The 27773-nt window shown below is 41.0% G+C and overlaps 1 long non-coding RNA gene across 2 annotated transcripts in view; it reads left to right on the top strand.

Moving 5' to 3' along the window:
• LOC118535157 (uncharacterized) overlaps positions 1–27773 on the top strand; it is a 144845-nt gene that overhangs the window by 15488 nt on the left and 101584 nt on the right. The window contains exons 2-4 of one of the 2 annotated variants that reach the window (XR_013444008.1): positions 120–233; positions 923–1134; positions 24644–24703. This is a non-coding gene — a long non-coding RNA (uncharacterized LOC118535157). Of the gene's footprint in view, positions 1–119; positions 234–922; positions 1135–24643; positions 24704–27773 lie in introns of those variants that run through there. The other variant, XR_004917069.2, reaches the window with a different exon arrangement.

The following is a 27773-nucleotide window of genomic DNA, read 5'->3' as shown; positions in this document are numbered from 1 at the left end:
GGAAAGGCTGCATTTTCTACATAGAGCCCAGCCCCCAGGTCAAGCCTGGACAGACCCCAGCTTGATGAAGTCTTGTGGTCTCTCTCACATACTGTTTTCTTTGTGACCTCCTCTCCCAGGACCTTGAATGGATGCTGAACATTCCTTATCAGAAACCTGAGGAAGATACTAAAAAGACAGCCACAATTTTCCTTCTGCTTGCTGCCAAGTTTCTTGAGGTCCCAGCTGTTGGGGTAAGATTTTGTAGGATTTCATATATATATATAAAAGCACGCACACACTGCAATCTGAGGTTTCAAATGCTGTCTTAGTTTTCTGTATCAAAGGGCTAGAAAATATGGAAATGAGGGAATGTAGTAGAAGGACAGGTGAAGGAGAGGAGAGAGAGAGGAGAGGTCGGAAGACTAGAGGGATGGGGGTGGGAGGAAGAAAGAAAAGGAAGAGAAAGTGTAATGGAAGGAGCAAGGGCCTTGCAATCAGACAACTAGCCTGGTCACTTTGTGACCTGGGGAAAGTTATTTAAATGCTCTAGGTCATTAAAAGAATTGTTCTACAGGGTCTATCTTTGTATGCACAACATCTGGCATACAAAAGGTGCCCAGTTATGTCAGCATTATTATTATCATCACACATACATATTGGTCATAAAAGGGATTGGAATCAAATAAGTTTGCCATTCAAGTTTTCTAATCTTAGAAAAGGCTTATGTGTACCAATACATATGGGCACAGCCACAAGGGCATTCGGGACCTCAGGAGCAAAGGCTGATGGCAGAGGAGGACGCATCTGGAGTTTCTAAGGGGCCCAAAAAAGAGCACTCCTGTTTCCCATTGCATTTTTAAACCAGTGGAGATCTAAGACAAAGGAGTCATCAGTGGAGGCCAATATATGGCCCTCATTACTGATCAATGCTACTTTACAGAGCTTGACTTCTATCTTTGAGCAAGTGGAGTTCTCAACATCAAACTCCAGCATTCGACCAACTTACTCATCAGCCTCAGGCAACACCAGAACATGGCAGCCTCCCCCATGTGCGGAAAGATGCCTCTTTCTGTGGGTATTCTCTAAGGAAAGGAACAGAAACAAGAGCTAGGCCATGCATGACTTCTTTCTCCTTCTAAACTCACCAACCAGGTAAGTCAATTCATCTCCCGGGGTGGGGGGGGAGGGAGTGGGAGAGGAATGTGTAACGGAACAGAAGAGGCTAGGTGTGTTCTGCCAGTGGGTATCCTCTGACCTGGACAAGATAAAACAAGAGGGGGTTGGATGTGAGAGTCCCACCCTCTAACTGGCTCATAGGTAGTAACGCAAGGTGACAGAACTAGGAGAATTTCGTCAGTCTATAGAACTGGCCCTAAGTGGGTGGAAGGGATACTGTAGTGTGCTTCAAACTGGTCAATAATGAGCAATCTGGGGAAAAAATGATACCCGTTTATAAATTTTACTGGTATAAAGGATGTGTAGCACACAATTTATAAATAATAATAAAACACACAATACTCTCTTTTAAATTCCATGTAGCCAATTGATTCTCACTGAATGTTCTCACTGATTTTTGCTGAACTCTTGTATCCATAGCCAACCTGTGGTTGCAATTTAACCATGATTTGACAAGTGGAGTCATTTCCACCATCCAGATAACAATAAATGTGAATAACTCACAAGCATAGACAATAGCAAAATGTAGTAGGATTATTAAGAAGTGATGAGTTTGCGTATTTATGACCTTTGTTTTTAATGTAAATTAATTGTATGTTTATGTCATATAAATTTTAATAATGGCTGTGTTTAACAGTCCAATTTGTAAAAAGCCTGAAAATTTATCAGTCAGCACACCACTGAGGAGTATCCAACAGTTCAAATTATGTTCAGCCCCCACCTAAGGAGATATTGGGGTGCCACAGGTGGACAGAGGGCAGGCTGGCTGTAGGGATTGCCAGGCATGAAGAACAGCATCCACCAGGGGGCAGTGTGGTTCCAGGTGGTCCCTTATGCAGGGAGCCAGACCTCAGCCTGTGGTTAGTAGAGGACTAAGGACAGGCACCAGGACCGGAGGCAGAAGGTTGAGACTTGGGGCTTCTCTCTGGGTGCTGACTGGAAACCAAAACACATGACCTGAGCTGCTATTGGAGAAGGGGTCAGGGGAGAATCGTCCTGCTCCCTGCACCCATCTGGCTTCAGGACAGGGCAAGAAGGCCCATTGCAGACCCCACTCTCTGGTGAGGTGAAGACTCACTCTGGACAGGAAATGTACTTGGGGCTCAGGAGCTTGAGTGAGACAGAACTTAATTACCTAAAATGGGGTTCAGAGCCTGTCGTTGAGAGGACCAGGGAGGGGAGACCAACATTAGAAGCCAAGCAGAATTTTCTAGTCAGCTAAAAAATTTGGAGCCATGAGGGACACAAGCAGAATCACAAAAATCCATTTCCAAACTGCTTTCTTTCCTGCACGCAGGAGCTGTGGTTGAGTTTTTAAGTGGGAGCAAGTTATGTAGCACAACATACCCATCAACAGAGGCTATGATATGATAAATACTTTATAAATTTATCCTAATTCCATTTCATATGCTTACAGTCGCTTTCTAGAAGCCCCACTTAAGGCTTAAATGCCTCTTTTAGGAGTTTGAAAGTGTAGTTTCTTGGTGACTTACTTTTTCTCTATCCAAAATAAATCTAGCCACCTTAACAGAGCAAAAGCAAAACTAGTACCTGGAAAAAAATCACATTTTCTTGCTAATTTAGGCAAAATGGTCCCTAGAATTTTATAAACCATCCAAATCATTTATATAAAGTTCTTGTTTTTTCTCTACACTCACCTGTTAGGAGATTACTTCCTTGTTTTGTTTATGAAGGTCTAGCTTTGTCCTGAAACTTGAAAGCCCAGGATTTCAAAAGAGTTGTGTTTATCTCTTTGCTTGCTTCAGTCATGAATTGCTCCTAGGCCACGGGAGAAAAGTCAGTTCATATTGATGTGTGGGCCTTAGGTTAATAGAAGATCAACAATTTTAGTTTGAGACGGTAACGTCTTACCTTGTTATTTTTAAGTTTATGAACTGTTAAGTTCAGTGATATATTAGAAATAATGGGAAAACAGCAAATTGTGGGTGATTAATGTCTAGCATAAATTAGTTCAAGTTGTTAAATAATTTATTCATTACAAACAGTATATTATGTCTATATTAAAAAGCTAAATCATGTTTTATAGAGAAGAATAAGAGAAAAGATATCTAAAATAAATTAATGAATAGGATCACAGTATATATACTGTTTTATAACTCAAATATTTTTTACAGTACATAATTTTAAGTATGTGCATAAGAAGACAATAGAGTATAATGAACCCTCGAACTTTGTGAATCTTGTTTCATCTATCGCTTTATAACACCATCGATATGACATTTCATCTCTAAATACAGAACTTAATAAATAATAATATACCATGATCACATTTAAAAAATCATCGTAAAAATGCCATAGTATCATTCAATATATGACTGTTGTTCAAATGTTCTCAACTTTCAGGTGTGTGTGCACCTGCATGTGTGCGCACTTGGGACTTCTAAAGGTGATATAATATATCGCAGTTGGTTAATATGTCTCTTAAGTGTCTTCTAATCTGTAGGTTCTCCTGTCATTTCTTTTGTTTTTATAATTTATTTATTAAAGATAACTCCTTTTTGTTACTTACTAAATCACAAATATTTCCCCATCATTCATTAAGTCTTCATAATATTCCATTGTGTGGATGTTCCATGATTTATTTTCACAACCTTCTACTGTTGGATAATTAATTGTGTCCAATATTTTCCTAACATTCAATTTATTGTAAACAACACCCTAATACATATATCTGTGGGAACGTGCTTGATTGTTTAAGAAAAATTGATAGATACAGAATTCCTGGTTGAAAGAATCAGTGTCTCACTCTCTCTCAACCAATGCTTTTTCCGATGGTTTGCTTTACTTCTAAAGTAAAGGTATGGACTTGCTTTTGAATTTGATTTAAATTTAAACTCTCCAAAAATTGAGGATTCCTGTAGTAAATATTGAAACCATTTCTTTCTATACTGGTAAGGTTCAGGATTTGGTAAACAATCTTTCATTATGGAAGGGTCAGGGAGAGATTTATGGCCAGATGACTCTACAGGTGTTGACAGTTGAAGAGCAGGTTAGACTGGAAGGTGTCATATGTCCTTAATGACCCCCCCCTCTGGCTTGATGAGTCACTTTAGTTTGAGCCGAAAATGTCACTCTCTTTCATATGATTCATGAAAAACCCTGAGCGTGTAAACAGAATGCCTTGGAAAATGTGTTCACTCCTTCTTTGATTGGCTATGCTCATACCCTGAGGTTACAAGAAAGTCTAGTCTCCTGGAGGGAAGGTGAGTAGTTGTTATTGCCACAGGATAAGATTCCATAACTTTCTTTGAAAGCTCCCAGGAATTCAATGTGGGGTTGGATGAATGGGAAGGGGGTGGGGGTAACGCTAAAACAAGATCAGCCATGAATTGGTAACTATTGAAGCTAGAAGATAGGTACCCGGTAGTTCATTCTACTGTTTTCCCTGATTTGGAGAATGTGTGAAAATTCATGTCCATAATAAAAATTTAGAAGATCTCCCAGAGCAATATGGCCAGTCCATGGCCTGTGCCCCTGGGTGGCTCTTTGGGGCTCCAAGTACAGCCCTTGAAGCAAACATGAATAAGATTTCACAATAAATTATTGTAATGGGGTGTTTTTAAAGTAATAATAAGTCCTTGGAGAGATTTCAAATGATATTCTACGCAAGCATGTGCTACCATTCACTTTTATTTCATGCAATGAATGAATCATACAGGAATATTTTATAAGGGAAATTATTGTAGCCCCTTGTCAATGACACCAGAGGATTCTGCCTTATATCCTCTGTCAAGGAGACCACTTTTACAGTGCAGCCTTTTAAAAAAACCTTCACAATCAGGAAATTCTACTTTCTGTATAATCTGGTTTATAAAAGGTACTGAAAACATGTATGGTGTACCAAATTGGGATACATGAGTTAACACTGAATTTTTTTCTTTTAAACTTCTTTTGAAAGTCAGGGATGCCCAAGGACCTCATACATAGTAGACCATCACCTAGAGTGGCTCTATAAAATTGGTGTCTAAAATTTTAATTGTAGATTAATCCCATGTTCTGGTGGAATATATTGTAGATATAAAGAATGCTTACATTAGTTATATAGATATTTGATCTATTAGATGCCTCCTCTTAGTCGGCTAAGGACTAGGTGTTGAGAATGCAAAGTCAAATCACTTAACCAACCTCAGTGGTGATTCTCCGACATACAGAGAAGAGGGGATATTTCAATTTATGAGTCAGCAACCACTAGCAAGCAGATGGCTGATTTTTCTTTCTTCCCCCACACCCTGACAAGGAAACTAGAAAGCTATAACCCTTAATGAGCATAAATTAAATCTTGATTATAAAAGACCTCATTTCATAAAATAATAAAGATTCCATCCCTTCAAGGGATTCTTCATCTTACGCATAAGGAAACAAAGGGTGAATGAGGCTTATAAACTCAAGGTTAGATTGAAATCATAGTTTGTTCTGATTTGATTACATCAAATGGCAAATTCTAAAATTCGTCTGGTGACTTCCTTTATAAAATAAGAGAACGTTTTATATTCTCTGTGAAAAAAAATGGATTATATTCTGTCTGGCACCACCAGCTGCTTGTTTCTGGCTAATACCAACATACACAATATCATTGCTATTTAGAGTTTGTCTAGAATTGAGGTATAATACAATGGTGAACAGAAGCCAGCTTCTGTCAGCTCATGAGAGCCTGTCTACACATCTCTTCCCAACTCTGTGTTCTGTAACATCATGTGGATGGCTTGAAATCAGGCATGGTGGGAGTATTTACACCACATAAATTGGCACACACTGCAACCAGGACTTTTTTTTTTAATTGGGAGCGCCAGTTTGCCAGTACACCACTTGATATACAATAGATGCTTGATTGTCAAGGCTTTAATATTTGTAGTTTCAGCCAATTTACAAAGGACCATGAAGGCTCATTACATTCCACCAAGATACTGATCAAGTCCAAAATCCTCAGTCTGGTCTGGCCCTTGTCCACGTCTGGAGCTTCGCCTATTTTTTTCTTTTTGGTGCAAAATGGTGGTTTTATTAAAGCACTGGGACAGGACCCGTAGGCAGAAAGAGCTGCTGCATGGGGGTCTTGAGGAGTGGCTGATTATATACTCCAGAGTTGGGGGGGAAGTAAGGAAAAGGGAGGTTTCAAAAGGGTTTTCATATGCTAAAGAGGAACGACAAGATAATGCTAGAGAGGAGCTACAAGATATCAGAGGCCTGGCCGTTGTCAAGGTTGTTTTCCCTTCTAGCAAGGTATTAACATTAAGATAGTTGGGAGATTCCTGGAAGAATGTCACACATGTCCCACCCAGGAGTGGGGCTTGAGGAGAGGTTGCAGGGTGTCAGCTTATGCTTTGTCTTCAGCTAGCCTTCTGCTCCCTCATCATTTCCCCCCTGAACAATTTTGACCCTTAAATCTTTAAGGTTGTTGAAGGTGGAAGGTCTTATATTCTATAATGTTTTCCTGCTGAATAGAGGTGTAGAGCTGTCCCTACCTATGGGTCAACATTGGTCAGTTGGGAAACATATGGGGAAGTTACAAAATGGGGGGGGGCAGCTGAATTCAATGCGGTCAACATAGATGAACCTCCTTGAGTAGAAGGGATCATCTGTCAGCTGGAGATTATGGCAGTGAAGGAGTCTTGGCACTAGGCAGGGAGACACCGGAAATGACAACAAAATAAGGTTAATAGTGTAATAAGAAAGAGAAGTCTGAATAAAAGACCTTTGATAGTTGACCTTTGATAATCCAGGAGTTTAAAGCAACCACTAAAGGGAAGAGAGATCAATGAAAGCGCTAATTCAAGTATTCATGTCAGAAACTCTGGAGCTTCACCTTAGGTCATCCTTCTACCTGCTCACTGTTCTTCAGACCCACAGGCATGCCTTCATTGCTTTGAAAACTTCTTCCCCACATTTGGATTTTTTACAGTTTTCTCTATGCTGCAACCCACCTGCTCCTAGTTAACACGTACATGTCCTGCAGCTCGTAGCTGAATTTCCACTTCCTCAGGATAACATTCCTAGACTCCCAAGTCTAGGTCACGTACAAGAGTTAAAAGCCTTCCTCACAGGCTCACCCTTAGCCTTGTAAGACAGATCATAGTCTGTAACTCTGTGCCCATTATAATTGTTTGATTCAGGGTCACCTCCTTACCCTGGGCAGTGACTCCCGTGGGAGGTGGGGCTGTGTCTGGTTTTCCTCCATGTGCTTTCCCTACTAACTAGAAAGCATAGGGCCTTTTAAATTATGTATTTGGAAAATAGTCCAAAGACTCAGGAAAATGTGGAGAATAAGGTAATAAGCATCTGTATACTTTATCAACCAGCTTTAACCTCAACATTTTGCCAGAATTGTTTCACTTTTTTTTTTTTTAAAGAACAAAAACATTGGTATTCTAACTAAACCCCTTGTGAATTCTTCTCAATCCCATAGCCGTCTTTTCCTCCCTGGAGAAAACCCTTAACACAAAGGTGGTGTGTATTCCTCCACTGGAAGAAGCTGTAATTTGCCTGGGAAGGTCCATCTATGTGTACATTTGAAGAGATATTACTCATCTTTGCCAGCATATGTGGTGGCTGGAAGTGAGCAAAAGACCCTTACTAATGAGGATTTATGAATGGCATGCTTCTTAGAAAGGGAACTAACGCCCTGTTTGGGTCAGGATTTCCCAATATGTAGTGTGAATCAACCATTTTATTCTGTTTTTTAAAACTCCTTTATGATTTGTTTGAAGTTGTCTAAGTTCTGACATTAGCTTGATTTGTAGACCCTTTAAGCTCCATTAACATAAGATGACAAAGAGGGAGTGTTGAGTTGTGGTAAAGAGCATGAAACACTGGGGTGAAGTCTTTATTAGCTGTATGATCTAGAGCAGAGTGATCCCTGAGCAGCATTGCTGGCATCACTGGGGAACTTGTTAGAAATGCACATTCCTGGCTCCCACCCCAGGTCCCCTGAAGCTGAAACTCAGTGGTGGGGCCCAGCAATCCGTTTTAATCAGCCCCGTGGCTGATTCTGGTGCCCACTATCATTGGAGAACAACTGATCTAAGGCAAGAAATTTAAGCCCTCCAAGCTTCAGTTTATTTATCTGTAAAATAGAAATGATAATCCTCAAGACACAGGATCTTTGTGAGGATGAAATATTAGTTAACATTTACGGAGCACATCTCCCAGTGCCAGGCACTGTTCTTAGCACGTACCATATTTTATCTCATGTAATCCTGAAATTAACTTCATCGCAAATAAAGATTAGAAAAGTACCTAGCACATAGGGAGCACTCAATAATTGTTACTATTATATTATTACCTTTCCGAGTTGTAAAAGATAAAATGAGATGATATAAATACTGAGCACAGCATCTAATACATAGTATATGCATAACAGGTATTAACTGTTTGCACATAAAAGTATTTGTCTGAAGAGTAAACGTTATTCACATGGGTCTTTATGGGAAGTGGGATGGAGTCTAACATTTTAGACTAGACTGGACTAACTGACAGGGAATCTCCCACTGGAAAAAAAGGCCATTACAGAAAACGTTTTATAGATCACATTTCAACATTTCTTTTTGTGATTTGTCAAAAGTCAAGGAAGCCAAAGAGAGCTCTTTGAACTAATTGGGAGGGCCAAGAAAGTAGTAACTACTCTCTAATTAAGCTGGTAATAGCTGCCCTCTATTGGTGAGATCAAAGGCCGGAGAAACACTGCCCGTGAGGACTTTGGAAGACAGGCTGCTCTCTATGATGATAGCCTTGAAGTTTTGGACCCTCCGAAGTAGCTCAGAGAGAGAGAGTTGCTCTGTCTGTGAGGGTCTGAGAGAAAGAGGGAGAAGGCCCAGGTGGATGGAGAACACTTAAAGGTTTGTTAGGCAAGCGTTCGTTTGTATTTGGGCATTTATATTTGTTTCAGAATCTAACTTTGAATTGTGTCTTCTAAAATAAAGAAGTCAAAAAAATGCAAATGAAATGAAATGAACAAGTCACTAGCTGTGGCTTTGCAGCTTTATATAAAGAATTCCTGAGTATTGGAAAAGGACTGGTGGAAAAGCATGCTCTCCCTCTGTCTGCTGTGAATGGGACACCTTTCCTGTCCACACTCTCTTCCCCAGCAAAGCTGACCTCTCCATCTTTGTGCCCGAAACCCCACTGGCTTCTCCTCTCATGACACCTGGTATGCACAGAAGCGCTTGGCTTTTTCATGGTCTACACCAGAACTGCCCAGTCGTGCAAGTTACATTTTTTACTTAAAATTTTTTTTTAAGTAGACACTAAAAAAAGTGAAAAGGAACAGGTGAAATTAATTTTAACAATGTAGTTTATCGAGACCACAATATCCGGAATATTATGGCTTTGATAGGTAACTAATGTATAAGTATTAAGGAGATATTTTACAGTTTGGGGACGGTACCCATTCTTTGAAATCCGGCATGCATTTTACACCTACAGCACATCACAATTTGGCTTAGCCCCATTTTGAGTGCTCGATAGCCACATGTGGCTCGGGGCTCCCATGTGGGACGCTATGGGGCTAGAAGGCAGCATCTAACCTGTCTTTGCACCCACAGTGCTTTGTTCAGTGCCTAAAGCCAATGTCATCTCATGGGTAAATGTGGCATGTAGAATTCTAAGATCACGTCCAGCGATCCTTGCCTTTGTATAATCTTTTCCTCTTTGAATGTGGGTGGAACATATAACCATGATGAGATATCAATCTATTGATTATGATATGTTATATGGCAAAAGGGAGATTATTTGGGTGGGCCTGCTCTAATCAGGTGAGTCTTTTAAGAGAGAGAAACATTCCTGCTGGCCTAGAAGAAAGCATACATACACCTATGTAGTGAACTGCCAATGGAAAGGAGCAGCCTCTAGAAACTGAGACAGGTCCCCAGCCAATGAGCTAGAGAGAAAACAGGGACCTCAGTCCTAAAACCACAAAGAACTGAATTCTACCAACAACTAGTGAGCTTTTAAGAGCACTCTGAACTCTAGATGAGAACTATAGCTGACACTTTGATTTCAGCCTTGTGAGCCCCCCCCCCAGCACAGAACCTAGCCATTTTGTGGCCAGATTTCAGACCTACAGAACTGTAAGCTAATACAGGCATATTGTTGGAAGCCACTAAATTTGTTGTAATTTGTTACACAGCAGTAGAAAAGTAATACAGTAAATAAATGTCATAATTCAGCAACATCATCCAGCTGGTGGCAATGTCTCTAAACCGTAGGCATAGTCCCTCAGAGGAATTAGTAACTTCTGAACTTTAGACTTAAAAATCAAACCAGTATCATGATGACAACATATTTATTTAACCGTGCCAGAGTATTAGCAATCTCAGTGTTTGAGTTAGTCTCTCTTTCCCAGGGCCATTTGTATCAGAGGGAAGAGCTAAGTGAGAGGCAAAAAAACAAAACAAAACAAAACAAAACAAAACACAAAAGACAAAGCCTCTGGAAATAAGTTTGATATACTTACCTTGTAAAGGAGTGACTGTTGATTAGAGGCAAATACAAAAAATAACGACGATAATAAGGATAGCTCACACTTGTTGGGTTTGTACTCTGTGCCAGGCATATCACCCACGACCCTGAGAGGCAGATGCGATTATTACCTTCCTTTTATGGATGTGGAAACCAAGTTTAAGAGGTAGGAGGAGATTTAGCTGCATAACCAGGCGATAAAGGTAATTAGGAATTAGGAAGGAAGAGGAAGAAGAGGTATTTTTGGATGAAGTACTCTTCAGAACAGATTAGCTTGACTCTCAAATGCAGCCCTTTCTCTTGGATGACAGAGAGCTCTGTTTCCTCTCTGTTAACAGGTTCTCTTCATACCCGTTCCTTCTAACAAGGTGCATTTCCCAAGTGGTCCTCAATCTCTGCATTCTGCCTTTTACTTTCTCCTTTGGGAAAGTCGATGAGTCCTGTCACTGCCAATAGTAACTCTGGTCCTGGCTGTGAAAGGTACATCTTGAACCCTATTGTTCTGAGTTCCAGCCCTCCAGGGACATTTCCACTTGGATGTCTCCCTGTCCTCTCAAGTTCAGCTCAGTCAAGGTGGAGTTCAGCACTATGCCCTGAAAACCAGCTCTCCTCTGTGATACTCTACACCTGCCAACAATTCCATAACCACTGGCTAGTCCACCAGGCTGCAAACCCCAAAGACTCTTCAGCCCTTTCTCATCTCCATTCCCTTTAGCCAAACTACTGCTAAAAGTATCTTTCCAGAATGTTTGCTCAGCCATTCCTTCTACACTCTCCAACCTCCTCAGTCCTTTAGTCCACTGCCCTTCTTTACTATCTTCCTTATCCAGCTTTGATTCCATGGTGCATCAGTTCCGTCCCTCTTGCCAGGGCCCAAATCCCCTTGCCACTCTATTTTCATCATTCCTATTTGACATGACTTGAAGCCAACCATCTTCTTGCTCTCCAACTAGGAGGCTGAGTGGTACTGAAAAAAATTGCACAGAGGAAAGATAAAGTTAAGGTAGAAGCCTCTCTTCTAGTTTTCACGGAGGCCCCAAGACCAAGGATGCCAAATACTATCACATTCCAGAGCAAATTATTGGCTCCTCCCTATGCATGACTCCTAAAGAAGGTGGATGAAACAGGTTTTATGATCTTTATCTTTCACTTACCTTTAGCTGTGAGTTTTTTCTATCTGATACTCCCTCCTACTTACCCCCCTAGCCATGTGGGAGCTTCACAGTCGTCTTTGATAGGTAGCTTTTGAGGCTTGGAGGGTACAGACAGACATTTAGACTCATGCCTAGGGAAAAAAAGTCTTTAATGAGAGGTTTGCTGAAGTGAACTGTGTGTCAGCACAGCAGAGGGCTGCATTTGGGAAATAACCACATTCTGGCCTCTGCCAGGTCAAAGCTACATTTTTTTTTCAGGGGCCAAATGTCACACCGAAGGTAGGAATGTGAGTCTGCCTTGTTTAGAAAGGAATCTTGACCCAGAGGGCTTCCTGCAATCGATGAGGTATCCTTGGCAAAAAGAGGTCAGGGGTTCCACTGGGTGGAGAAGCAGAAGGGAATCATATGGGGCTGGTTCGAGGAGAGGACCGCCTGAGACAAAGGAATTCCAGATAGAAGGGGTCCAGCAGGGGAGCATCTGAGGAGGCTGTGGATATGATCCCATGAGAGGGACATCAGTCAAGGGAAACTACACCAGCTTATATCTGTGTCAGTCAAATAAGGCCTTCCTTCTTCTTACCATTCTGTTGCCTCTGCTCCCATCCTGGAGGGTCCATTAGAAGTCAGGTGGTGGGGGGAACGGAGCAGCGGTCAGGGAGAAGTAGCATGAATGGGGAAATAGAGATGAACATCCCATTCTCCACTGCAGGCTCTTTGGGGATGAAGTGACCAGAGGACATTTTGTTATCTGAGATGATCACAGTCAGAAGACCTTCCTAATGTTTCATCTGAAGGGTGGAGAAGAGTAGGCGCAAAAGAGAGGATTCAAATGGGCAGTTGGGGCTGAAGAATAAAATTGTTTCTCTTTGCATCCTCTGAGTCCAGCTTGCTCAGTGAGACCATTCAGTTTGTATCACTGAAATAATCTCAGTCCACAGTCATCCTTGAAGCCATGGCAATATAACACTTTTCTGGTGGACGCACTGTCCTATTCTCTGCAAAGTTACCTTATGATTCTCTACCTTCCTTGATCCCTGAACTTCACACTGGCCCCTTACTCTCAGATGATCTTGCCTCACTCTTTGCAGAGAAAATAGAATCTGTCAGATGGGAGGAAATTCTCTCCATTTCTTCTGCATCACTAAATGGAGTTAACTATACTTAGAGTGTTAATTGTTAATTGATGCATATATTGTAAGTATATAAAGGTTGGTTCCACTATTTGACAATAGTATATTCTCTTAGGCAGGTGGACTATTTCCTCCATAATCTTATTCTCAATATCAATTTGCCTATCATCTCATTTTCATATAATGTAAAAATGAACTTTTAGCTCAATTTGAAACTTGGAAACTTTTTCCATTTATATTAAAATCTGTGAGAAGATCTAAAGTCAAGTTTTAATTTATTTGTATTGCGTTCTGCAAAATATGTCCACAAGATTACCATTTGTATGGTATTTTGCAATATTTGAAATAGGGCATTTCATGCCTTTGCCATCACCCTCAGAGAGCTTTTCCAGTCTCAATTCTCTTATTCCATCTAATTACAATTTCATTTTAAAAGCAGTTGGGAGCATATATACCCTGAGCATTTAAAAATGTTACATTTAATGTATGTAATGAGTTTTTAATTCCAATATAACTAACAAATATAATTGAAAAACAGAGTTGCTAATGGAAGCACGTTTCTCTATAAAAGTAATTTACATTATCCAAAAGAATTCTAAGTTCATTACAGAAATTTTTGAAAATCACAGGAAAGTATAAAGAACGAAATAAAAATCAGCCATAATCACACCACCACTCTCACACTCATTTTTGAGATCTTCCAGTCTTTTCTAGTTTTCAAAGTTGGTATAATAATGCACACACATTTTATTATTTATTGTACTTTATTTTATTTTAATTCCAGCATAGTCAACATACAGTGTTGTAGTTTCAGGAGTACAATATAGTTATTCAACAATTCTTTATATGACTCAGTGCTCGTCATGATAAGTGTACTCTTAATTCCCATCATCTATTTCCCCCATCCCCTTACCCACCTCCCCTCAGGTAGCCATCTGTTTGTTCTCTGTAATCAGTCTGTTTTTTGGTTTGTTCCTTTTTTTTTTTTTTTTACTCTGTTTTGTTTCTTAAATTCCACATATGGGTTAAATTATATGGTATTTGTCTTTCTCTGACTAACTTTTTTCACTTAGCACTGTACCCTCTAGATCCATCCATACTGTTGCAAATGGCAAGATTGCATTCTTTTTGATGGCTGAGTAATATTCCATTGTATATATAAGCTACATCGTCTTTATCCATTCATCTATTGATGGACACTTACGTTGCTTCCATAATTTGGTTATTGTGAACAATGCTGCAATAAACATAGGAGAATGCCAACATATTTTAAAACCCTGCTGTTTTTCATCAGAACATTATATTGAGGCCATCCTTTTTCTGTGCTATTGAGTCGTCTCCAACAATCTGGTTTTGGGGACTGAATTGTATTCCATCACATTATAATCTGTTATAATTTATTATATTATTGTCATGTGACATGTAATCTGTTCCTATTATAATTTCTTTAACAACCCCCAGCATGCTTTTTTTTATTTATTTTTTTAAGATTTTATTTATTTATTTGAGAGAGAGTGAGCAAGAGAGAAAGAGAGAGAGAGAAAGAGAGTGCATGAGCCAGGGGAGGGGCAGAAAAGCAGACTCCCCACTGAGCAGGGAGCCCAACGTGGGACTCCATCCCAGGACTCTGGGATCATAACCTGAGCCAAAGGCAGACACTCAACCAACTGAGCCACCCAGGCACTGTGCTTATTTTTAGAAATAGAAAAATCTAGTATATCCTTGGCTTCTGGCATGTATTAAGTTTTGGTATTTTCATTCTACCATCAATAACCTTAACTTAGATTTTTGCCAGATTGCACACTTCCTAGTCTAGCAAACAATCATAGTCTTGTTTTAAATTCAGCAAAAATAAGAAGGCCACCAAGATCTTTAGGTTTCTGAAATTGTGGCCTCCCTTCATGGTATCTCTTTCCCCCTTTCTGTTACTTCCTAATACCTTATTATCCAGCTTTCCCCGCATTGAATTATTTTTACTCCTTCCTCCGTCTCTCTTCAAGATGGAGTTTATTTCTGTTGGATTTTTCCTTCTTAATGTTCATTGTAGAAAAAATCAGATATTGCACATAAGGCTGCCTTATGTTTGTATATTTACATTTGCAAATATATATTTACCTGCATATCAAGGGTGGAACCATCTGGTGAGAGATTCATATATACCAAGTTCATCCCACTGATGTATAAAAGGAGAATGCTATTTTTTAAAATATTTATTTATTTGTTTTAGAAAGAGAGAGAGCATGAGTGGGGAGGGGCACATGGAGTGGGAGAGAGAGAATCTTAAGGAGGCTCCAAGCCTTGATCTCATGACCCTGAGATCGTGACCTGAGCTGAAATCAAGAGTCGGATGCTTACCCGACTAAGCCCCCCAGGCGCCCCAGAATCCTGTTTTTTAATTTACCTATTGAGAAATGGAGCTGACATGTGGTCTGAAATGCTTTAATATGACTAACACATTCCCTTACTGAAGGAAGACCTTCAAGGAAAGCCCAATCATAAGAAGTTTGCTTAATAAGAATGAAATCAGAGGAAGCATTTTGGGATTAGACATTCAGAATGTTCAGTGGCAACAGGCTAAGGCAGCCTTATGTATGCATTGTTATAATTAAGGTTAGATGTGGGGTTAGGGTTAGGACGAGAAACAGAAATTGTGACTGAGAAATTCATCAAGGGAATGAGTACTATCTTGACATGACTCTTGTATTAAATCCCTCTGCCTTCCCATGCATGGTGCACCCTGCTATCAGAAACTTCTGCATTGATCACTTGCTTCCTTCTTCACCCTCTCTCCTTCCTCCTGGTCATCCATGACTTCTGCTTTCTTTGTCCTTCTTCTGTATCTGATTGTTTTTTCTCTGTCTTCTTTCCATGCTGACTCTTAGTCTTACATCTCTGGAGTACCATGTATACAAATTCAGTCCTGGGCCTTCGGATAGTCATTCACGTGGCTCCTGATGTTAATGTAACACTCTTCTCTTTCCAGACACATGGTTGGATGACACATCCTGCCTTTCTTGTTGTTGGGTGGGGCCATGTGACGAGTTCTGGCCTTTGAGCAGGAGCAATATCTGCCACTTCTGGGCTAGAGCATTTAATTATGGCTTTAACTTTATCCTCTAATTAAGTGAATTCCAAATCTACCAAACTAAACTTAATTGATCACCTGAGCTCAGGTCCCAGTTTCCTAGTTACCTTGCAATCGGTTGTTCCGTTTTCAAACCCACTCAGCATTTCTGCCTTTGGAGGCACCTGGCATCCTCAATTCCCGTGGCTCTGGGGATTCTGAGGCATGAACCGGTTTGCTTCTCGTTGACTCTTACTCCCGTACTCCCTTTCTTTCCCCTCCTTGAATTTCCATTCCCAAAGTATTGTGACTATTTATAATCTGCTGGCATCTCCTTTTTTCTTTTCTTGTGGGTTCATGTTTTATTTTTTCTTTTAAGTGTTACTGTCATTTTAGAGGAGTTCGGGAAAGGAAAGGCAAATTTGTATGTATAATCTTTCATGTTTACCAGAAATCCATTCACTTACTCTTTCTTTCAGTTTTTATTACATCTCTCAGAGCACTCCTGAGTGTGTCTTGAACCCCACAGGGACTTGATACAAGTCAAAGCAGTTGTAATATGGTAAGTGTGGCTTCCCTGACCCAAAGGGAAAAAAGGGCAGAGATTAAAATTACCATGCATGAAAATTTCTGAAAACAGCAGATAATGCAATATTTAACCCAATTTTCTTTTCCTGCATTCATTCAAAACTTGGTGAGCACCACACTCAGATTTAGGTGCTGGGACATGGATAAAATGATTAGAAATTTTAGAGTTTCTCATGGTGAATTTCTTTTGTGTTTCTTCGTACGCCACGTGGTAGTTCAGTCACTAACGTAAGTTGACCTTTGTTTCCGGCTGGAGGTTCAGAGAGGAGTGACTGTCTTTTTATAGAGAGAAAACAGCTGTGCCATCATCCCATTTGCCAGGAGAGAGGAAAAAATTGTCAAGGGTTCCTGTGTGTCATTGGCAAGAACAGTGAGATGCTGGGGCAACACAAATTATTCCAGAGGTACAGACTCCTCTGTCAATTTCCAAGAATTAGCTTTATCCACAAAGACCCTGATGGAGGGCCTGAAATTCCTCTTTGGACCAGCCAAAGCATGGCCTTTTACACAGAACACTTCACGATGCCAACAGATAGTTTCCAGAGAGGAATTGGGAATTAAGTTGAGCTCTGGTTGCGGATGATTCTTTTTCATGCCTAGCTACCCAAACAAAGAGAGTGAGCCAGAAGCCAAATCTGTGAGTGAACACACAGAATGGAATTGGTGCATGGGAATGCACGGGGCTCTGCCTGATTAAACTGCTGCCAGAGTGCCAGGGGGCCATTTCTCTCCACCTCCCCGGCTCGGCTCGCTCGACTTTTGGCAGCTCTCTCTTCCCTACCCCCGCCATCCCCTTCCCCATGTCCTCAGATCCATGTGCACTGTTGTTTGGAAGAGGCCCAACTCACACAGATTGGCAGCACTGTAATTGGTGTTTTACTTACCTCTGCCTCTCTTCTCTCCACGTTTGATCATTCTCATAATGACAGCTTATTTTCTCTCTCCCTTTACCATCGGGAAACAAAAAGGAAACTCTTGAAAGAGTTGTGGAGTTATATTTGAGTTTTCTGATGTACCGCTATGGAAAATACAATTCATATTTTAAAATGTTTTTTTCACTTCTGTCCCCCCTCCACCTCTCCCCCCCGCAACCCAAACAGTCAGCCCTGATGGGAAACATTCATGTTGAGAATTGATTTTCCCCTCAGAAGGTGTTGTGACTACAGCAGTGACATCCTCGAGAGTTGGCATGTCAAAATGTTGATGTTCTCATTGAAGACCTTCATCATTGTCATCATTGTTGGTGCCTTCATTTGCTAGACTCTGTTTACGTGCATTTTATTTCAAGTGATATTTCTTGGGATAATATTCACAAGGGTTTAGGGCTCCTGGAATGAAAAGTGTTATATAAACCGAAATGCTTGCCACCAGCTAAAGGTAATCTCTACCGCACACACCACACCAGGTGGTCGTAACAGCTCACATGTGCACAGTGTTTCTAGTTCAGAAAGACTTTTCACGTCTATTGTTTCATGGAATCCCCTGAGAGCACCGTGAAGAGTACATTGGGGGCGGTCTGGCTCCAGGAATCATCCTACTTTGTCATGCCACCAGGCACATGAGCTTCTGTACCCTGGGCCCCGCTAACTTTTCACAGGTATGACTGGGTGGCTCTCTAGAAGCTATGTCCCAGGTGGTTTTGTCTTGGAGAAGAGTCAGGTTTATAGAGGCACAAATAAGCACAAAGTAATTAGAGGGATTCTTTTATTTTCTCATGTCTCCTAAGGAGGAAAACTGGGCAGGCAATTAGTTACAGGATCTCTTTGGCAGACTGGGGGGAGAGGGGAAATCTGTGAACACTGTAGAATTAATAAAACTGATTCCATCACAACTATCTAAACATTTCAGTTAAGGATACATATAATGAGGGCAATAGTTATAATACGAAACGAGTATATCATGTGATTTACCAGAGATCAGGATGCTACTTCTGTGAGTGACAGTAAGGCACTGTTAAGCCAGTGGCAAAAAATAAAAAAACTGTATGTTTACTGGGACATACACAGTCTTTGAACTGAGATTTTATAAGACAGCATTTCAAGGTGGTAAATAAACAGTTCCTCTAGAAGAGTGTTTTTCTAGAAGAGAAGACCAAGCAATACTGTGATAATTGTGGGTGTGGTTTGATTCCTTTGGAGGTCTTGCCTAGAAGTCTAGTTTTTGAAGGAATGACTTAAATACAAAGCTGTTAGGGTGCCTGGGTGGCTCAGTCGGTTGGGCATCTGACTTGATTTCAGCTCAGGTCATGATCTCGGGGTTGTGAGATGGAGCCCTGGATTCTCTCTCTTCCTCTTTCTCTCTACCACCCTCCCCCCTCCACCTCTCTCTCTCTCTTCCTCCTTCTCTAAAATAAATAAATACAAAGCTGTTAATGAACACAACCATAGTTGGCCATATAATGGTGTGGGAAAAACACAGTCTTTTAAGCCACGCACAGGCCTTGGACAAGTAGAACTGAGCTTGACTTGTGGATCCTCCATGTACTTTTATGCAACCTTGGGCAAACCATGATTTCTGTGAGCCTCAGTGTCTCCACGTGAATATCTGTGGATTACAAATACCTCCTTCACAGCATCCTTGTGGGGATCAAGTGAGATAAAACGTGCAGCGTTCTGGCCTGGAGAAGCGCTCCACAAATGGTCACCATTCTTCCCGTGGCTTGATGTTAGTCCCCTTCTCCATGGAACCTAAACACCTGAGAGTCAGAGACTCAGTTCAGCTTCTTTTTCCGTTCCCTTGAAGCCCCAAGTTACAAAGACTCTCAGAAAGTTGGCTGCAGTTGGTCTTTATTCATCACAGCCTTGCCTCCAACTCACATCCTGACTGATAAATTGGCTCTACTGGATGAGGCTTAGAAAGGACTGTTTAAAAAGCCCTGTGTTTTGGCTGATCACACCGCGGCTGACACTTGGTCCAGAATCTGGTTTGTGTGAATGATTTTAAGTAGGAATCAACTTTTCATTTCTCATGCAACAAAGGAAAAAGGATTATAGCTTTATCTGTTACACGCTGTAAATCACTTAAATGTCTCTCCCCTACGTGCCCTGGAATCATATGTAAGGAACGTGGAAGCGATGAACGTACTTCCCAGAATCTGAAGTGAGAATCACACTCGCCCTGCATTCCTTTGTCTGACCCTTACACTCGCCATGGGATCCCTGGTGAGAGGGGACCCATCTCTAGAGGAGTCAACTGGCCATCTTCCTTTTGCATGCAAGGCATCTCGTATAAACAGACTCAGAAGAAGGAGCTCCGATAGACTTGAGAGTGAGCTAACATATTGGTGAAAAACTTCTTATTGGAAAAAAGGAAATCTGAACAATACAGCTCAGGCAAAATAGGAATTGTATTGGCTCACATGACTTAGAAATTCAGGGATGCTGCTGGCTTCAGATGCCAGGTTATCCACCCTAATGGAAAAGAGGCATTCTGATTACTCTAGCAGCCGAGTCCTAGGGAGGACTCCAATTAGACTTGCATTGCTGGACTAGTGAAAGAACATGCACTATTGCATGTCATATTCTATTATTCATTGCAAAAGTCACATGTAACAGATACTACTTCTATTTTGTTTTCTGCTTTTGTCTTTCTTTTCTTCCTTTAAACATACTGCACAACCTAAAAGGGCAGGGGAGTAAACATACAGTTTTTTTTTATTTTTTGCCACTGGCTTAACAGCGCCTTACTGTCACTGAGTGTAGATCTGTAAATATACTTAAATATATGTTTTCTATTTCTATTTCACTCATCATGGCTCTGCTTATATCCCATGTCCATCTTTGAGCCATTCACCATGACCAGAGAAGTGAGTACATTGACTAGTCATTGGTCAACATGACTACTGTTGAGTTAGGAGGAGGGTGGCATCATTATCCATAGTTCCATTGTGACCACATGAACTGGGGAGGATGAGGGTAAACAAACAACCTACTCATCTACTACACCTATCCCTGTGTTGTACCTTTTCTGTTGAGAGGTGTAATTGTAACTAAATAGATTCCCTTTGGCTCCAGTTCAATCCCTTTCCTCTTCTGCCAGCTAGTCTGAATCTTTTCATAAAAGGCAATAGTTAAACCCTTAAAAGTTCTTGAGAAGTTGCATTATTTCATTGCCTTTATAGACTTCGCAATAAGAAGGTTTGTTCCCCGTACAGGCTACAAAAAAAAAAAAAAAAAAAACCAACCAAACAAACAACAAAAAACAAAACCCACAAAAAACAAAAACAAAAAAACCTTAGCTATAAGAAAAAGAATTCCCGAGATCTTGCCATTTGCAACGACGTGGATGGAACTGGAGGGTATTATGCTGAGCGAAATAAGTCAAACAGAGAAAGACATGTATCATATGACCTCACTGATATGAGGAATTCTTAATCTCAGGAAACAAACTGAGGGTTGCTGGAGTGGGGGGTGGGGTGGGAGGGATGGGGTGACTGGGTGATGGACACTGGGGAGGGTATGTGTTCTGGTAAGCGCTGTGAATTGTGCAAGACTGTTGAATCTCAGATCTGTACCTCTGAAACAAATAATGCAATATATGTTAAGAAAGAAAAAAAGAAGAAGAAGAATGTAGCAGGAGGGGAAGAATGAAGGGGGGGAAATCGGAGGGGGAGAAGAACCATGAGAGACAATGGACTCTGAAAAACAAACTGAGGGTTCTAGAGGGGAGGGGGTTGGGAGGATGGGTTAGCCTGGTGATGGGTATTGAGGAGGGCACGTTCTGCATGGAGCACTGGGTGTTATGCACAAACAATGAATCATGGAACACTATATCTAAAACTAATGATGTAATGTATGGGGATTAACATAACAATAAAAAAATTTAAATAAAGCATAGCAATCTTTTGAACCAAAAAAAAAAAAAAAAAAAAAAAAGAAAAAGAATTCCCATTTTCAGTAAGTTTTCCCAGGTAAAGTTCCTAAACCTTTTGTCATCTTCATAGATCTGATAGACAGTTTTCTTTATCTTTCTTGCCTTTTTCTAATTCAGGATTCCAAATGAAGCCAATAGGAAGAATATAGTGTAGGGTATTGGTAAAAGAATATGAATTTCTGGGTTAACTGACTTGTGTTCAAATCCCACTTCAACCACTAGACCAGCAGTGGTTAGGGAAATGCAAATAAAAAAATCATTTTTCATTTATCATATTGGCAAACATTTTAAATATTGATGAAATATATACCTGTTCCCCCCCACCCCCACCCCGTGCGCTTCAGATCCTTCTGTTCTGTGGCAACAATACCACAAGCATTTTGCCTCAAGCCCCATCTGAATCCATATCTACTCCTGGACTGTTCAGTTATACGAGCCAATAGTTCCCTTTTTCAGTTTAACCATTTTGGGTCAGTTGTCTAGTACTTGAAATTGAATTGCAACTCCCATAATTAATAATTTCCCTTCCTAATGAAGGTATGGGGAAGGTATCAGCCAGGACCCTGAGAGCAGATGGACTCTATCCAACCCCTTCCTGCAATGCCAGTTACAGCAGTAGGGACTATAGGTTTGTCCATACGAAGTCTTTTGTAGAGACTGGAAGTCCACCACACTGAAGGCTGCCTGCTGAATGGGACTTCATGTAGGGCAGAGTGGACGTGAGCAGTGCCAGAGATGCACTATATAAGATACTTGGTGTGTACCACTTTACAGCCTTGCATCTTCTCAGCCCACATTTTACTCCAGCCACTGCCGTAGCGACGAGCTTTGTGCAAACCTATTCTGACAGTGCCTCACTTCATCTGCATCACATCTTCCTGCCCTGGGACTTGTCTAATGCTGTGCTGTGAAATGGCTGTGGAAACCCACTCAGGCATGCACAACCTAAAAGGGCAGGGGAGTTAAAGCCCAGTGGGGCATCCCTGTTCTAATGGGGGATGAGAGCTGGTGGATAAATGAGGCATGTTATATATGGCTCCTTGGAAGGTCTTAGTGGGGCAAGCCCTAGTAACACAGTGGTGACCAACTGGATAATATACTCCTGTATTGCCATTTCTTCTTGGCCTCACTTTCCTGGATCATTTCCCAAATAAATTGCTTGCACACAAGCCCTTGTCTCAGGCTCTGCCTTTGAAGGAGAATCTATAATCACTACAATCCTAATGAGATCCCCAAATTTATTTCAAGTTTCCTCAAGTCTTGCATAAATAAGTATCATGGAGCTCAGCATGGATGATAACCAAATATTTTTGGCTCTTGTCCCAAACTGCATGAGCCTATGAACACTGATCTCAAATTCTTTCTCTCTGGCTTACACAGTCGCTGTCCACCAACTGAAAAGCTCCTCAGTGGTCATGCCTTGGGACTGTTGCTAATTCCAGGGCCTTGGGTGACAACACTGTTGTCCGTGTTCTTCAAGTAATACCCAACATGCAGACCCCGACTCTCTAGCACTCCCTTGAATCTTCTCTGTGTTGGATCCATACATCAATGAAGAGAAGATCCCTCTTGCTGTCTGGGTTACACTTAATTCCCCAGGTCCAGGGCACTGGGAGCAATATCCTCATAACTCCTTTTAATTCTGCCTACAGCCCAGAGAGCTCGGACCTAGTCTGTGGGCTGGGTCAAGGAGCGATATACAAGGCAGATCCCAAATCCTTCATGTCATCTTTATCTCTCTTGAACATTTCCAGACCTTCTCCACTAGCTTCCTTCCAAATAGTCCCATAATTCAGAAAGCTGTTTCCTCATTGATTACTCAGTTATGGCCTATCCTTTGTTTGATTTGTCAGGAAGGTCTGAAACTCAGCATGGTCTGAGGCTCACATGGAGTCCTGCCACTTCTGCTCCCACAATATTATCCTGACAAAGTGAACTTCGTAACTAAACCACCAATGTTTAAGTGGAGTAGAATGTCAAAAAAAATCCTTGTTATATACTGAGATTTCAAACGTGGCTTATGGATTTCCAGGCCTCCCCAGCCTGATTACCAAATAAGGCCATATTTCCTTTTCTGATCTAAAGTAAAATGATCGTAAGTCCCCATCCTGTGAAGGCCCTTCCTCTGCTGAGTCTTCCACACCAACTGAATTCTGGGAGTCAAGAGAACATTCACATGCTCTACAGGTCTGTTCTCCTGTCGTGTTTGTCAGCCATTCTCACCCAAAGTAACCTGTTCCTCCAGGATTCCTCATGCTCCACATAGATTTACAAGTAGGGAAGGGGCCTAGGAACTGGATGGATTTCATCAATTTGGTAATCACAGCTCTTAGGACTTTTTAAAAGAAAAAAAAAAAAGGTAACACTAGTCAGCCAAAGAACTTTGAAGTGGGTAATAGTTTGCCACCCCCACATAACCTTGCTACCATGTTATAATGAGAGCAAGTCTCAGACCAAATTCTGCCACCCAAGCAGACACTTGCTAAACACACATTCACTAGCAAGCAGGCACAAAACAGGTCACGGTATCTATTCTGGAAGCTTGATGAAGTCACAGCCTCTGTCTGGCCCTTTGGATGGTCTGATGAACACCTTGCATGAACTTTTGTTCACTTGGAGACAAAAGCCAAGACTGCAGAGGCAGTATTCTGTCACCCTTTCAGTCAATATCAGACATCAAGGATATTCCACATCGATGGGCACACACTGCCATGCGTGTAGGGCCTTTTAGCAATCAAATGTCCCTAGGGTTGTCAGTTACTGGGCTGTCTGGATTCTGATACCCTGGTTGTGCTAGGGTTGAGATGGTTTAGCCAGTCTATGTATTAAGAATACTTTTTCCCTCCCACATTCTTAGAAATATCTTTATTACGAATGTTCTTTTTTAAAACTTTTAGAAACTTTTCTTTAATTGAAATGTATTAGACAAAGAATACTTTTCATTAATAAGAGCTCATTTCTGACATCCGTAATGCTGATCAACAAGACACCATTTCACATGATAAAAACCCATTTTTGACATTCCACATGCAAATGGACAAGTTTTGACCACTGATTGACATACAGATTGGTGGATTGACTCCACATCAGAATGCCTGCTGACCACCCCAGCTACCCCTAGAGTTAAAAATGAAACTAAATGGCGCAAGTAGTATCTAACTGGCTGTGTTGACGTGTTTTAAAGTAAGTTACTGTCATCTCTGTAGGTCCCTGAACTTCAAAGTCCAAGGCCCCAAGTCTCTTGGATTCCACCGATTGATCACTGGACCCAAATAAAGCAATCACAATAGTTGGATGTTTTTCAAACTGCAAATTATGACCCATTAAAAGATCATAATATGAATTCAATGGGGTATAACCAACATTAAAAATGATGACATAGAATATATAGAAATATCAGTGTTAAGTATAATAAAGGTAAGTATTGTTTCTGAAACTTTATGTTAAATATTTGTGGCATGTGTTTACTGGTATACTTTGTAAAGTATAAAACTTTTTTTTTTTTTTAAGATTTTGTTTATTTGACAGAGAGAGAAACAGCAAGAGAGGGAACACAAGCAGGGGGAGTGGGAGAGGGAGAAGCAGGCCTCCCGCTGAGCAGGGAGCCCGATGCAGGGCTCAATCCCAGGATCCTGGGATCATGACCTGAGCTGAAGGCAGACGCTTAATGACTGAGCCACCCAGGCGCCTCTAAAATAGCTTTTAAAATGTTTTGTTTGGGGGTGACTGGGTGGCTTAGTCAGTTAAGCATCTGACTCTTGATTTCAGCTCAGGTCATGATCTCAGGGTGGTGAGATCAAGCCCCACGTGAGCTCTGGGCTGGGCATGGAGCCTGCTTAAGATTCTCTGTCTCTCTCTCCATCTGTCCCTTCTCCTCCCTGCTCTCCCCTGTGCAACCTCCCTGCTCTCTCTCTCAAAAAAAATTTTTAAAAAATATAAATAAAAAAATTAAATGTCTTTTTTTAAAACTGTATATCAAAAAAGTTGGTAACACTCAAAATACATTTCACAAAGTTGGTGTTATTTACCCTTTAAATACTACTTAAATACCAGTGCTCCTACTCTAGATTCACATTTGGGCAAAACATTTCTCACCTTCTTCAAGGGCATGGTTCTGGCGGAAGGTACCCCACTTATGTCACTGGGCAGGCAGCTTACTCTGCAGCATCAGCATTCAAATGTATGGTGACTTCACTGCTTTCGCCAAGGACAATGGGTGGGTACTTGCTTTATATTTATATAACCACAGGGCCAAGCCTGGAAATTTTCCAAAAACAAAAGGAATCTGTTCCAAAGACTCTGAAAGCTTTCTCAACCTCTCCAAACTAAAAGTTGCCAGAAACCTCCCACTGGCAGTTCCAGGAAAGAAAAAGAGAAAGAAATTCTGCCTTTACCAGACATTATCATCATACCTGCCTCGCAAATAGTTTATATTCTAGACACATACCCTAAGCCGGATGTTTTCTTTTATATCAAATAAATTGAAAAGAATGGTTGAAGTTTTTCTGACGATCTCATCGACTCTTCGGCTCGCATACAGTGACTTGTATAGAGGGAAAAATCTGTCATTTGCAACCAAGTTCTGTCAAGTGTTTTTAAGAACTCTCTTACTAGAAGGTAGCACTACCCCAGATGCGATTTTTAACTTCTGACAGCATTTTTATTAGCCAAGTCATCAATGCTCCAGCATCCTGCATAAAAATTGAAAATGGAGTTTGCAGAGATGAATAATGTCTACATGATTCTTTGAACTTAAACCCAAACCCAGTTTTTGTTTAGTAATATGATAGAAATGTACAGTTTGGGCTTCTAGTATTAAAATATAAATATATATATAATATATGTGTGTGTATGTGTGCATTAAAAAAAACAGTTGAAGAATATTGTGTGTTAAAAGCGATGAATGGAAAGCCAGTCTGTTCTACTGGTGGGACATTCCAATGGAAAGTACATGGGTGGTTTACCTGAGAGAAGAACATACTTGATAATGAGTAGAAACCACTGAAAGAAGCTCACCAAGGATTGGCACTTAGTTGGATCCCCGCTGGACACTGAAGGAAAGGACTTTGTGTTGCCTGGGCCCCAAGTCTGGGAGTAACATGATCTGGAGGCCTGGGTTGGGGTGTACGCAAAGGCGCTTGTCTGAGAGAAGCAGAAATAATGCCCATGAAGAGCGACCCAGGAAGTGACTCAGAGGGTAATGGGGATGAGTCATGTCAGGCTGTGGTTCCAGAACCAAGGAGAGAGCTTGAAAGCACAAGTGAACAGGTGAAGCACATCATGCTTACGGCAGCTGGCAGATAACAGGAGGCCTCCTTCAGCTAGTCGGTGCAGCATGAGAAATCACCTATTGAACACGCTCGGTCTCCTCTTCCAGCAAACAAAATAGTCCAGTTCTTTTAAATGACCTCACAACGGATGCCTTTTTCTTTTTGGAGAATCAGGAAAATATGACAAATGTCTCTTTTATAATTTGCATTTTTTTTCATGTGTACCCTCATAAAAAATGAAAGTGAAGTTCTAAAATTCAAGCCCATTTTAGTTTCTTCAACATGTAGTGTGTAGGGAATAATGTAACATATTGTCAGCTTGTCAGGTTTATCCTTAGGCTTGTTTGGTCCATCCCTGTTGTTTGGATGCCCTGTGAGGGTGAGTAGGGCAGAGGGCAGAGAAATAGAGAACTGCAGGTATGCAAGAGATGTGATAATACAGAGCTCAAGGGCAGCCTTAGGCATTGGACCATCTGCCTTCCCGTCCCCGCTTTGCACTTTCAACCTGGGCCATACCTTCATCTGCTGGAAATCTAGAGCAGGATCACCTGAAGTTTAATTATTTAAATGGGTTGCCCTGTGCAGGCCCCAACTCTCTGTATGATTTTTCAGGTCTCTGCTAGTTCTAAGATGCGTTGAGATTAAACACAGGCTCTGGGGCTGTGCTCAAATTCTGGCTCTGCCACTTACAAGCCCGGAGACCTTAGGGCAATTCAGTAACCTCTCTGTGCCTCATTCTCCTCAATTGCAAAATGGAGATAATGGAGTGCCTATCTCGTTAGGACTTTTGTGAGTATAAAATTACTCATGAGGACACACTAAGTCCTCATTAGCTATTGTTATTATAGTAAAGAGAAGCAATATAGCGCAGGGGTTCAAGCAAGGAGTCAGAGCCAGACTGTTTGGGTCTAAATCCTGGCTGTGTGACCATAGGAAAATTTCTTACCTTCTCTGTTGCCTCAGTTTTCTCATTTATAAAACAGGGATAATAAGAGCACCTGCTTCATAGGAACTGAGCAAGAATTAAATGAGTTAATATGTTCAAAGTTTCTAGAACAGTGCCTGG

This window comes from Halichoerus grypus, chromosome 14 (assembly GCF_964656455.1).
Source record: "Halichoerus grypus chromosome 14, mHalGry1.hap1.1, whole genome shotgun sequence".
NCBI lineage: Eukaryota > Metazoa > Chordata > Mammalia > Carnivora > Phocidae > Halichoerus > Halichoerus grypus.
The sequence above is the reverse complement of the archived record's forward strand: the minus strand, read 5'-3'. Positions and strand labels throughout refer to the sequence as shown.